Source organism: Eutrigla gurnardus, assembly GCF_963514095.1.
Source record: "Eutrigla gurnardus genome assembly, chromosome: 15".
NCBI classification, from domain to species: domain Eukaryota; kingdom Metazoa; phylum Chordata; class Actinopteri; order Perciformes; family Triglidae; genus Eutrigla; species Eutrigla gurnardus.
This window is the reverse complement of record NC_139938.1, coordinates 24,255,775-24,270,749: the sequence shown is the minus strand read 5'-3', so window position 1 is coordinate 24,270,749 and position 14,975 is coordinate 24,255,775. Positions and strand designations below refer to the sequence as shown.

Genomic DNA, 14,975 nt, shown 5'->3' with positions numbered 1-14,975 from the left:
GCTGCTTTGTCAGTTAGAACGTTGCACATTTGAGGAACATTTGAACCTCTGGAAAAAAAGGTACTCCTTTTTACCGGGGTGATTGACTGGCCATATATCACATCGGCCCTGAAGCAAACACTCTAATCCTCCTCAGTTGTGTCCTGTGTGTTCCCGCACCTGTGGCATTTCTCAAGCTATGATTTGGAATTGTCATATTAATGCTTTTCATGACCTCCAGGGCCGAAACATCAATCTCTGAAGAGGGAATAGATTTGTGTAGGACACCTGGAGCCATTCACCCCTCTACAACGACCTATCCACTTTATGGTGATGGCACTTGTGTCAGAGTGGATGGTAAATTCCAGTACATGGGGGTTTAGTTAAACCTCCCAGTTTATGGTCTGTCAATACTTTTCTGAGGCAGTGTTGTTGGAATATTTCAACACTTTTTGACGACTGTAATTTGCCCTGGAATGATTGGATTCTGATTGTTCTGTTCCAGGAAGAGAAAGGTTTTGATCAGAGGATCCTAACCAGCAGGCTATGGACTAAAATGTATCCAATCCATGCAAAAAAAATCGGTTTATTAACAAAACATCACAATGAAACATAGAAAGAAACCCAGGAACATTAACAAAGCAAACTTCGAGAAAAAATAACTGAAACAACTCAGTCAAGCGGCTTCCAATAACAACTCCTCCACAGTCAAGCCCTCAGTGGCTTTCTATAATACCCCTCCTGGCCCCGCCCAACTGGACTGAACCACTGCATGAGGTTAGGTAATTCCCACTGAAACCTGTTTAATCAGAACATAGCAAGCATTTGAATGCCAACAATATTTCAAAATGAGAATATATTAATAAACTCTCCTCCCCCTGGGACACATGTTATTTCGACCAGCCTTAACAACAGTGTCTGGTCACACACAAGAATAGACTTCCTAAAGTAAGAAAATGGGCAAATCCCAAACACCAATCTTACTACACACTGCACAGATAAGCACATAAACCTGGCTTAGGAAATGCATTTAATTTCGTGTCTTATTGATTAAATTATAAATATATCAACTAATGGATGGCCTCACCTTGTTGCTAACAAGTCACAGGTGGCAAGACTCAGTGATTGCTGCAGGAAATGTAGGGAACCTAGTATTGAAGGAACCTTTTCACAACTCAATAAAAACATTTGAGGTTTGCTTTGGTCATAAGCCATTGTCCCACAAAGCAATGCAATTGCAATTTGGAAAAAATAAGTATGAATTATTTATTCTTCTTTTTCGTGGAAGACATTATGAAATGTCATAGTAGGAAATGGTCTATAAAAAACAATGGCTGGAATCCATTTAGTTGCAGCAGTTTCAGAGTCTTGGGTCCAATCCCAATGTTGCCCTTAAGGCCTTCAGGCCTGAACCTTCGGGGACTTAACTGACGCAACCTGGTAAATGGTTGAGTGTGAGAGGCTGCAAGGTGTTGAAATATAATGAAAAATAGCATTGCACTTTTGCAGTGAAATATAACGTCACCTTGAATGCCCGTTATGTACAATTGTGTGGTTTTATTTGACATATTTAACTGCCTGATTTAAACATATCCCAGGCTTGTGCCTTATCAGATGAAAGACATTTTTGTCAAGAATTATTGATGAATAAACCATGTCTGTAATTTAGACTCAGCTTGTATCCCTCTGACTTCAAGTTGTATGTATCTTAAATCCTTAATGTAAATGTGACTGTGTAAAATGTAATAAGCCAGACTGAACATCCATGTCCTCTGTGTTTACTTAAAAAAAAGTTATGCTTCCAAGCTTCTCCTGGCAACCTATTGTTTAATCTCACGTAATGAATTGTGGGTAAATCCCCCTCGGGCAAAAATGCAAACTCACGGAAAGTGTGCATAAAGGATTGAAATGTCTATGAGGGAGCCTTCGAGCGCTTCATGATTTGTCAGGGGGACTCCCCTAAGCCTGGACTTTGCCGGAACGTGCCTCAAAGTCTGCAAGTCCGTCATTGTGGACTCTGGGATTGGGCCCAGGCATCCTGCATGCTGGCTCGGGACACACTGGCTTACAGGGACAGAAAGCCATCATTCATGAAAAGTCACAGATTAAGGTTGGAGTGAATCATTTAGGAAGTCACTTGATGAGACAGGTGTACATTCTGTAGTTGTAGCTCCAATGGCGAGGCCAAAACTGTAACTTCCTGCTGACAGATAATCCAGTGGCTATTTTGGAGTAAAAAAGATTCAACAGACATGTTTATGTGGAGATTTGTGTGGTCGGTGTTGTTGCACTGTTATCATGGCAACGCCAAAACAACGTGGTGTGGACAGAAAGAACCAATGCTTTGGTGAGCAGCAACAGATGTATTACGAGAGCTGGTTACTGCGTCGACTCAAGGAGGAAATGTTTAGATTTTGTTGGTCAAAATTCAAGGTCACTGTGACCTCGTGTCTGTTCCAAGTGAAGGTGATCTCTCAGGAACAGCCTGAAGGAATTTCTTCACATTTGGCACAAACATCCACTTGAACTCAAGGATGAGCTCATTAGAATTTGGTGGTCAAAAGTGTAGTTTCTTTTTGACCATGACGTTCATCACTACACTCCACTTTATACGGAAGACATTACCCCGGAGTTATATTTTCAAGGGACCTTTTGTCAGCCTAGCTTTTGTGGGATGACAGCTGTGCTTCCGAGGGCTATGGGAAAAAGGAATATTTTCTTTTTGTTTGGGTTGACTGTCAGGCCTAAACTGATATATGCTGACATGAAATATGTCAACTAAAATATTGGCCTGAAGGTTCTCCTTGGAGCAGGTATTTACTGGAGCACCGTCAGCAAATTGAACCAGGCTATAAATTGGTCGATGTAGAATGCAGCTGCACGACTCCTTAGGTGGGTTTCTATGGGAAGCAATCTCTGACCAGCAAGCCATGCATGCTGAGAAGACAGAAAATAGAGTAATTGGACTTTATGAGATAAAGCATCATCATCGTCATCATCAATGTTGTTTACCAATAAATCCACAGCATCACATTTCTTTGGTCACGTGTCTCTGCTTTAATCAATTTGGGTTAGGGTTATCATTTAATACTTGCCTCTTCTCCACTCTCACTTATCTGCCGAGCACTGACAACATTCAAATGCCTTCCTTCTTAAATGTTTGGTCCGGCAGCCTTCCTCTTTTCTCCATCCATCCAGCCATCCATCCACCATGTCCATCCAGCCAGTCCTTTATCTTTCTCTTACAGTTTCCATTACATCCGCCCCTCATCCCTTATCCTGCATTCACCTGTGCCGTTACAGTTTATATCTCTCATCTTTCTACTTCCTCCTTCACCCCCACCATGCTAATTTATCTTCTTCCAATTCACTCTTTGCTCGGCGCTCTGCCTTATTATTCTTCACTGGCCGTGTCGTCTTCGCACAATTTTTCATTCCTTTCCAGGGTTTTCTTTTATTTCAGGAGAATATGATTTTTTTCTCTCTCCACCACCACCACCCAAAAAGACAGATTTCCCGGTTCCCTTTCTCCATTTTGGTTCTGGTCTCTTTCCACAACTACTTTTTGTTTTTTTTCCCATGCCTTGATCATTTCTTTATTTCCATGACTGGATTTTGTTCTTCTCCTTCTCATCTCCCACATCTATTACATATATATTTCTGCTTGACTGTATTTTTCTCTCCTCTTCTGCTTGTCCTCCTTTCTCCTTCACACTTTTGGTCCCTTTTACCCACAAATCAGTTCACCTTTAACATTTCCCCATGTCTCCCTCTTCCTTATATCGTTATTCATCATTCTACATTAACTCCTCATTGCCCCTCTTCACCTTTTCCCACTACAAGCCTCTCACTTACTTTATATTAAGCCCATGTACTTCTCCCTCATTCCTCTTATACTCTTATACTCTCCCCTGCTGTCCTTTTTGGTCAATCAGACATACCCCTAGTGTCCATTCAGTGGTTTCATTTGAGATAATTAGTTTGCGGATGTTGTTTACCGGTTATATTACAAGAGAAGCACATTATTTTATGCCTGCAAATAAGGTCTACAAATAAATGAAGACCATAGCTAAACTAAAAAAGCGAGCACTGGTTTATGTCCTCATCTGTAGGCAATCTTTTTCCAGTAACCTAGCTGGCGGATGACTCATACATTTGCATGAAAAAGCATTTTTTTTAAACTGGTGATGCTTATTTTAAAACACTAATCACAATGTTTTTTGCCTGCATATCAAACACAACCCGTCACGCAACGGGAAAAGACTATGACACAAGCAATGTATTGCCAGGAAAAAAATAGCTGCTCAATTAATGTGGAAAAATATCAATCTTACTCATACTGTAAGCTCAACAGGGATTATTTAGCTTTTGCTTGCAGCTTGGTCATGCAAAACCACCCACCAGTGTGAAACACAGCTTTTACATAAGATCGACTGTGTAGCCTGCAGCAAGTAGTCAGGAATCAGTGGTGTTAATTGATTGAGCAAACTCATTGACTTACACCACGGTAACATTCTTCTGCATAGACAAATTTAATCACGCAAAGTCTACAAAGTCCTTGGATTTATTGCTAGTCAGAAGCAAATCATCATTTGTTTTTATTGAAGACTGTCAAGAACTAATTGGCATACCATGTTTTCTTCTTGTTTCCCTTCTTTTCCCTACTGCATCGTTCATGAGGTACAGGAAAGAAAACACACTAATCACAGGAAATGCATCCATGCATTTCAGTAGTGGATAGTTTGCAAAAAACACAAATTGATTTTAAAAGCACTTGATTAAAAAAAGCCTACTTTTGGTTTCCCTTTACTAAAGTGTTTATGGAATATTTGTACGTGTTTTATTACTATGCTGAGATACTGCTATGCGATACAGCAGCACTTGTCCAATGCTGTGGGTGGGAATCCAGTTGGGTTCAAGATTATTTTGCAGTTTTCGGAATCTGTAAAAAATCTGAAAAAAAAAAAACTGTAAATCTAAACATTACAAATTCAAGCCTATACCTTAAACCCTTTGGAGCCTATAACGTCTTAGTCGATGTTATGGCATTCTGGGGCATGTTTGTGTATATCTATTTTAATTATAAATCTCCCTAAATAACAATACTACTTTGTTTTGTGTGGGACCTTACCACACCACGACATACATCTTTTAACATGGGTCACATTTAAAACAGCTGGGCAATGTATTGTTTGGCAACTCTCAAACGGTAAAAGTACATTTTTATTTATTTATTTTGAACTATTTTAATTTGCGGATTATAAGTGTTCCCTGGATCACCGCACTAATCCTTCAGGAGACGTAATACTTTAGTAAACAAAGACTTAGGGCTCTGCAGTCATATGAGACACTTACATTGCTGTGCTTTAAATAGTACAATGCTGATGAAGGTAACTTATTGTTGTGTGTCTCTTCTGAACCTGATCTGCAGCAGCAGCCTGAATAATGAGACGCAGTCAGACACAAACAAATAGACAGCGTGTGCAATAGGGAGCTTACATGAATCAGCTGCATGCCCCACTATCTGCTCAAACTTTCTGCATTTCATAATTTCTCTTGAGACTTTTGTTCTTTTTTTCGTGTCATCGGTGTTAGCCAATCAAGAGTAGGTCAAGTGTCTAAACAGACGAGCAAACCAGTCAACCAAAACAACTGTGCCTTGACCCATGTGACACAACTGTCTGGTCAGTGCTCCTCATTCACTTGAAGGCTTCTCAGTCAGTAAGATTAGCTCTCATGTATTCATGTTGGGCAAGATTGACTGCCTCGTGATCACATTCACCCTTTGTGTTTTATTTGTAGCGCACAAAAGAATTATTGTAATATAAAAAAAAATAAACTGCCCAACTGTTCATGATATCCAGGAATCACATCCAGGAATGTATAAATCCATCCACTCTTCGATCCTCCTCTCTTCCCCTCATCCACCTACCAGCCAGCCAGCTATAGCAACAAATTGTTTATTTTCTCAACTTTTCCGCTTGCTCCTAACTCTCCCACTTTTTCTCCCTCTCTCATCTATTCCCTCCCTCGCTCTCTCGCCTTCTCCCTCCCTCTCCAAAAAGCCCATCCATGATATGAGCACCCCTGCTCCAGTGAGCATTTCTCCCCGAGATCCTGACGGAGAGGGACAACCTTGCCGAAAGTCTTTATGCAAGCAGTTCATTAGCTTCCCAGCTCTGGACCCCCCGCACTCATGTGATAATCAGAGTGGCCGCCATGGTGAGAAATTACCCAGAAAAATATCCATTTGACGAATGAAAACACTCCAGCCGGAAACATTATGCGACTGTGACCTCCTGTCTCCGTGTGCTGCCGCGGCGACGGCATTGTGGGGCAGGAAACACCACTCAGTTGATTGAAAGGACTAATTAAAAGGGCTTTACTTCACTGCCCTTCTGAACCGGCTCTTTCTGCACGAGAGACACCTCCTAAATTTGGGTTAGGGAAGCCAGCGCTGCGTTATGATACAATTTAATTCCACAGCAGAGGGCTGTTACTGTACCTCACCTGTCACTTGCAATAGTAAGCAATAGAGCAGTTGTGGTTGAATAGAGCGCATGTTGTGGAAACTGCCTGTGTTATGGGAATGGTTATTGACTGTGGGTGCACTTAATGTGTCAGTGTGTGCAGAAAGATGCCTGATATAAAAGCATTCTACTGCTTTATAATGTTTAGAAATGCATTTTTTTACAGTTACTGTACTTTGTATTGAGAAAATCCATATGTGCCTACATAATTTTAATTAATGCCATGTCGGGTGGCATCGAGGCAGCAGAGGGATCGACAAATATCCAGATACTCTCTGCAAAAGGGAGGTTTTCAATGACGTATTAAAGCAAACTTATAGGCAGGAACAGGTTCATGTGGCCGGTAAAACAACAACATGATGCGTCAATGTCGCAGCTTTGACAAACTGATAAGGGGTACGAGGGGAAATGGACTGGTTTAAGTGCAACTGGGCTGATTAGGGAAATGGGAATCAGCTGGGTGGGGAAGGTCAGGTGACTTGGACTGGAGGGAAGAGGGTTCGCAGGGTGGGAGGGAGTGGCTGAGTAGTGTTTCCATTTCATGTTCTCTATTTATTTATGCCAGAGAGAGAATACCAAAGAACTCATTATCACTTTATACTACAACACAGTACTCTTCCCCGAATATCTCAAAATGTATATGACAATATTGAGTTGGTACAACTTATTTAACGACTATTATCCCAAAGAGCAAAGACCATACTTAATGTACTATCTCAATAGAACAGTCATTTTTACAATAGGTGCCACAATATACATTAGAAGTCAAGCTGGAAATGAATGGCTTACAAATGATGCATCAAATTCACCAGATAAATGTATATTTGTATCGGGAGCAACTCAATTTATACTTTTCTGAACTCTCTACCTTTCATCTGTCTGCTCCTTAGTCATCCAAGTCTCAACCTGCATTTGTATGGGCTTAACCAAGATGCCCTCCAAAAGATAAATGCAAGATGCATTGATTTCAATAAGGAGTTCTAACTGCAAGGAAGGCAGGTTTTCCTGCCAATAAAACCATTTTCCCTTTCTGGAATGCAGGAAGCCCCGATGATGTATAGATATTCTTTAATTGCAACACGTTACCGCTGCCACTGAATAACTAAATTGGGCATGTGCATCAGCTAAAGCAACTCTGGATTCCAAATTTGCGAACTAAATTGCGATGTTATCTGACGTTTGAGATTTAGTTTCCTGACTAGGATGTATTTCACCATATAGCTGAGCCAAAGATTGTACTGCCAATATTGGAAAAACAAGTTAATAACTTTAGTAAGTCCATTACTCACCATCATGCAGGATAGAGGAAGACAACTCACACTCTCACATACCCCAATTTTGTTTTGCACAACCGATTTGTTTTGATTCTGCTGCTGCAGACTAAAGGAATGACGGATTCGGATAAGATTCCATCGGTAATCATTGGGTGGAAATGTCTTCTTCTTTTGTTTTTGTATCTTGTTATACATTCTGCAGAATTGGATTCCAGTGAAACTGCATAGCACATGATGTTGCTGCTTGAGTGAACAGATCCTGTATGACTATAACAACAGCAGCTGGTATGAGGTGTGGGAGAACCGACTCAAAGTTAGCCGAAGAACAGATGGACCAGCTGGTCTCTTCTGGTGGGTTACCATGGTAATGTGGATTTGACCTTATTTGTGTCTGATATTTCTACTGACCCCCATTACCCACCCTCCCCACAGCAACCAAATGATGTCTTTAATGTGGCCGTAGATGTCCATTCTTTTATACACATAAGTGTATGGATATCCATTCATACAGTTAAGTCAACCATCAACAAAAGACGTATTTATATCCGTTATGCCCACACGCGTATGTCCACACCTACTCCCACCAGGATCAGGCAGCACACGCTGTGCTTAGAGTCACTGTTGCCTCTTTCATTCAACGTGCTTTCTAAACCCAGGGGAGGTCTCCTGTGTTCCTCATTAGCATAGGTTCTGTCCACAGCATGAGGCCTGTCATCAATCATCCACTTAAGATATGCAAACTTGGAACAAAAAAAAAAAAAGGGAGAGAAGGAAAAAAATCAGTCGGCAGAGGACTGTATGTGAAATGAGTCTAATGCTGGTTGGCAGTAGATCGGCGTATTTTGGGAATTACCATCATTTGTGCCCGATGTCTATATTTAGTCGGAAGGAAAATGTCACAGCATGTGTTCTGATTGGTCTAGCATCTTGAAATCTGGTACAGGCACACGTTGGGCAAGCATCTGACAGTACATCTTGGACAACATTATATCGTATGAAAAAAAACACTTTTCTCAAACGTCAAAGACTATCTTTTTTACACTGGATGTGTGTGCATATCCTTGATAATATGAGGTCATAGATAATACGAGCTTGATTGTGCTCCTTGTAGTTCATGAGAATCAACCATTATCTACTATATTTATTCTTTTGATACATTGCATTTCTGTTTTTTGTCTTTGTATAGACAAAATATAGACGATAGTATGCTAGTATAATGAGAAAGCCACAGCATGTATGGCTAAAATGCGAGCAACTGCTTCATAAAGGAATCATTAAGTCATTATTCTTCATGTGCTTAAATTATTTCTGTTTCCACTAAAGCGTGTGATTTAAAATGATGAAGTGTATTTACATAAACTGTTCTACTGCTAATGTACAAAGAACACCTTAAATCTGAGCTGCTTAGCTTCGTTTACATTTTGGCTAAGGAACTCTGTTTTCCCCTCCATCAGTCTGCTTCTTACTCATCTCAGTCTCAACCTGCATTTTTATGGCCTATACCAAAATGTCTACAAACATAAATGCAAGATGCATTGATTTCAATGTGTTGTTCCAACTGCTAAAAAGGTTTTCCTGCCAATAAAACAATTTTCCTCCTTATGATGCCAGGAAGTCCAGCTGATGTATAGAGATGCTTCAATGCAAAAATCACAGCGGCGAATATACAATTCCAGGCTATAAATTGCATATATAGCTGCTCATCTACTGTAAGTGCTGTCCAGGTTATAGGATGTGTTATGTTTGTCTTTTCCCCCCATGTTTTCATGCATGTTCATATGCATGCACTGATGACTACACATGAGACATCAGCTTGCTTCATGTTACGTGGATTAATGGCCGAGTGCATCCACAGTACTGTATATCTGCGGTATAATCTAGATGTTGAGGTCACACCAAGCTGCTTAATAGCACGGGTTCCTCTAAGTATACAGATCGGCTTTTCCAATCACCCCCCCCCCCCCCCCCCCCCCTTCTCTGCTGTAATCCTCACAACGAATGTTATTTTGCCTAAACTGCTGTGTCAGCAGTTACACTACGCTTTGTGCTCTGAATGGATGTGAGATTGTACCAGTTTGTGGACAGGGGCAGCTTGAAAGCATACATGACTGGACAGCAGCTCATCCAGCAGTGCTGTTTAGTTGTGTAGGTCGGGTCTCTCAATCATGTTTGAATACAAACATCCATTTAGACGTATGAGTGAATATATGACGTAAATGCAGGTGGTGTACAAATGGACTTTTAGAAAAAAAAGAGAACACCAACAACCCTTTTTCCTGCCAACTGTAGCTTTTTGGTGGTTGGCACAAAGACATCATTTCAAGGTTCTATTCACAAAGAATGACATCCTGTTGTGTTTTCAGTGTGCGTCTGCATGAGAGAACGAGGGATGAGACTCATGCACAGTTAGGATCGCACATTATCAAAAATCACCAATATTCATTATATTTTATAGCCTTCAAATTGATCATTTTTCAGTTTATTTTCCAATCTCACAGCCGCAAATGTTTCAGGCTCAATTAATTACACTTTACAGCAAACCCCCTCATAGCTTTAATTTGCTCACGACTTTTAAAAGACCCATTTATTTTGCATCTGCATTTTTTTTTAATTTTATTCCTGTGTGCACCTCCACTTTATTTAAAATGTCATTCCCAGGCATCTTGGGTGGACTTTGGGCTGTGGTGTGTGAAAGAAGGGATGAGGTGGTTCACAGTTTACTCATGTGTAATGCCTTTTTAAATAAGACAGTTTGGATTACAATTCAATTGGCTCATCGCCATGGCATGGCATCTATTCATTTCTCCTCACTGGTCCTACAAACTGCAGCAACTTTAAAGCGTAGCCTTCATCTCAGACAATGTGTTACACGCTGTGACCAAATGTTATTTTGTTGCCCTGACATACAAACGCTACTTGTAATACTTTGGGTGTGATTAATGGACGCGGGGACTTGCTAATTTGATATATGCGGGTGAGATATTCGCATCTCAGAGTGAACTGTAGGAGACCTAAAACTGCTGCGAGCAGATCATTTAAGACCTCCTCATCTTCTTGACAACAAAAGAGTGTCTTTTTTGCAAAGAGGTGTTTGTGAAGATGAAACACTCCAAGAGCCAAAATAACAAGTGTGAATGTGGCATAGAGGGAGAAAGCTGGGACGTAAGTAACACATAGAGGAACAGATGTGTACTCATACACAATAATTTGTTGGAGGAGAGCACAAGTCTGATGCAGAAACTGAGATGTGACCTTTGACCCGCTAGCGTGGGAGACCCAGTCGTACCCGGCCATCTTCTCTACAAGCTCCGACTCTTGCAGGAAGAAAAACTTAGTTGCTATGGTATCAAGAGGAATTTCAATGATATGACGTTGCTATGTAGAGGCTTTTATAGACCAGAATAAGGGAAGGAAGAGTGCACCATGTCTCTGTGCCTACGGCCGCGATTGATTATTTTTACATTGCATTTGCATTTTAACAATTTGATTTAAGTGCTGCACAGGTGGTGCTGCATGTTGCTTTCTATCTGTATTGATATTGCACGGAATATATGAATAAACAAAATTAAGCCTGATGAAATTGGGATAATGTATTCCAAAATGGGTTTTATTCCAAAAGTGTTATATATATATATATATATATATATATATATATATATATATATATATATATATATATATATATATATATATATATATATTTTATTTAAAAAAATCACAAATGCGAGCAGTAATTTCTTTGTCCCCTTAATACCTGATTGATGCAAGCAGAGACATGAAACTGCTTTTTATTCATCAGTCATAACTCTGAAGGATCTCTGAAGGCCAGTGAGGATAAATATCCTCATATATTATTATCATAGGTGTTCTTTATACTGTTACTTCACATCCTTCACGTTTTTCAAGTCGAACTATCGAGCCCACGCCCACGTTCACACTGTTAAATAATTTAGACTCCGGTATTTTATCCATGGATTAGCAATTCATTCATGTGATTAATATATTTTATTATTATGTTTATTTTGTCAGTAACTTAACTTTTATACACACCTGAGGAGCATGCAGTATATTCCAGTAACAAACCACTTCAGGTTTCAGGTCAGAATTCATTCTGAAATAAACAGATGTAGAAGCACTGAGTCCTGGAGCTCAACCTCTTTAGTGCCAATATATTTCCTTTTTGGTTCTCTGGGGATTTCCTTGAAAAAAACCCGCTGGCAACACACATTCAGAAGATGCACTGAATCCTTAAGATCTCTTTTGAACTTGTCGAGATTTTTAAAGATTTTTATCTTTTTTGAAATTTCAGTTTTAAACAAAATTTTACCAAATGATCAAATACAGCTACAGGGTGTGCACAATCGTGTTGAAAGAGATAAATAGTTTTAAAAATGCTCTCATTGTAACCCTTTTTAGAGACTCTGGTTTTGATCTTATGTAAAAATGCTCATTGAAGCTCCTCATCTGTGTGGTCTTTCCGTTCCAAGAGTATGTGGAGTGCTGGAGTACGTCGAAGGAGGTCGTTCGTCACTGATTCCGTGGTTATTTTTAACCGTCCCTCGTGTGCCGGTCTAATCAGAACAGGATGTTCCTCATCAAATTAACCAGGAATATATTTTCATGAAATGAGAGTGGGTCTGCACATAGACCCTACCATGATGAAGCAGACTAAGGTCAATTACACAGAGGGTTACTGTTGAGTATGGCAATTTCTCTGCTAGCTGAGAATCAGACGAGGTTAAGCTTGTTAGTTACTTCCTAATGGGCCAATAAACCACAGACAAAGTCATATTTAAAATCAATGAAGAGTTCTTGTTTTTTTATTGAAAGCAAAGAAAAGTGTTTAGCCATTTATTTCAAATAATTTATGGGAATGCACTATATACATTCTTTACACAGAAAAAAATATATATTTATATCAGGGAAAGCATAAATTCTCATCAAGTGTGACTTTTAAACACAAATCTGCAGACATTTAATCACAATTCAACAATATGCAACAACACAAACTAAGATTACACAATAACACAATGTAATTCTTCATGTGCAGAATTCCCCTCTGTACTTGTGCTTCAAGTCAGTTGTCCATTGCTTGCACATTTTATTATGACTTCGTCTTGAAGTCATAATTCTGTTTCGCCATTTAAGCATGAAATATACATGAAAAAAACAACAAAAACTGAAAATGCATTCATTATATTACCAAAAATCTGTGTATTATAGATTGTATGCAGTAACATTAATGCATTTTGCCACACCGATATATGAAGTGTGGATACATTTATGTTATTTCAGGTTTTCTACAACTATGAGTGTAATCCCACATGTCCTCCCTGCTGGTGTATGAGCAGTGTTATCCTTTTGCATTTTTGTAAAAATGTCAATGTTTGTGAAGTGAACAGGTAAATAAAAGAAAGGACACAATCAATGATGTTGTCATCACACCAAAGAGCAAACTCTCCCCGTTCAAAATGATTTTGCAACATGTTGACAGTTAGAAAGTCACTCCAGCTGTGATGAGCTTCTTCAAACCTCATTTACATTTCAAACAGTGACACGTTGCATAATATCACTTAACACTGAGGATTTTCTCCTTGAGTCTATACTGAATAAGGAGCCTTTGCCGGATAACACTCTTCAAAACACTTCAGGCCCATATTGCTCCTTATATTCAATATAAGGAGCAATATATGTCTGGTGATAGTTCCATTCAAGATGTTTCCCCATCAAGTGAAACCTCCCAATAACTGGTTCATGCAACGAACTGCCACTAAGCAGGAATCGGAGGTCAGTGAACGCCACACCGCATTACATCTTTCAGAGGAAAAAGGAGATGGAACAACATTAAATGAGCCGGCACCTCCACACAAAACACCGCGGCAAGTGTTTCTGTGGCTCTTTCACGCGGCGACAGACACCGTCTGAGCATGTTCCCCATCTGTGAAGCACTCGGCGTTCCGGGTTATTGGCTGGTTTGCACCATCGTGTTTCTCCTCGGGAGCCAGCTCGGCATGTCAGGCACGAGAGAGCCGGAGTTCTGCTTGTGTGCCCCTTTTTCTTCATTCATCTTGTTCATCTCTAAATCTCCCAAGCTTCTTTCTCCTTTATTATATCTCAGCTCCTTCTGCCATCCACTTCTCAGTTTATTCCTGGCTATCCTCTCCCATCTTTGAATCTCCTCAGCCCCCGTCCTTCTCCCCTGCCTTCTGTCTCTCTATCTTCTTCGCTCCTGGGTTGACAGTGTGGAAAGTTGATGAATCAGACTGCATGTGACAGTCTGGCATTTGAGTGAATCTGATGTGGTTAATATGGTGCCTGCTGACAGCGCTGTGGAAATCGTTCAGTGGAGGAGCACTGAGACACAGCTCCACTTTGGCCCAGCTGCCCTCACTCACTCCGCTGCTACTGTCTGTGTAGGGGGAGCACATGTTTGTGTGTGTGTGTGTAAGCATATTTGTGTGGGCGTATGCATTTTTTTTCTTGGGGGGGTCAATGGTCATCAGAATGAGCCGCCTTCCTATTTCTCTGCCCACACATAACATCCTTTCTCTAACAGCTATTCCTTCAAGAGTTCACATCACCATGACAGTGAAAGCCTATGAGCTTCACTGGACAGATTAAAGTGATTCACCTCTCGTCATGGTGGTGGGCTTAGAGGGAACCAAGGAGGTGCTCACAAAACTCACGGTACATAATGACTTACCAAGGTCGTTTCCAAAGACGTTGGTAACTTTGGCTTGCTTGCTTGCTTGCTTTCTTTCTTTCTTTCTTTCTTTCTTTCTTTCTTTCTTTCTTTCTTTCTTTCTTTCTTTCTTTCTTTCTTTCATACTTAAAACAAACGGCTTGCTTCTCTCTCCCTTATTCTAGCTTGTCTCTGCAACAAAAACTGATGTTTGACTAAGTATATTTGGTGGTTACACTCAATGTTACCTTCAAAAGTTGATTTATTTGAATTCTGTGAGATATTCTCTTTTATTTTGATTTCATGAAGAGCAAGCAATATTATTAATATTTAAAATAGTAGCTCAGGGTTTCCCCCCAAAGAACCACATACAAATTAGAATTGAATGTAATAAACATAAAATTAGAGGTTCAACATGCCGAATTGATTTATTCTTTTTTAAAAACATAATTTTGGGGAATTTTTCATGTATTTCTCATAGATTTGACGGTGGAGTTATGCGATTGGGAA

General features: G+C 40.0%; 1 protein-coding gene across 1 annotated transcript in view; it reads left to right on the top strand.

Moving 5' to 3' along the window:
- gabrb2b (gamma-aminobutyric acid type A receptor subunit beta2b) overlaps positions 1-14,975 on the top strand; it is a 204,580-nt gene that overhangs the window by 101,055 nt on the left and 88,550 nt on the right. The window lies entirely within an intron of this gene.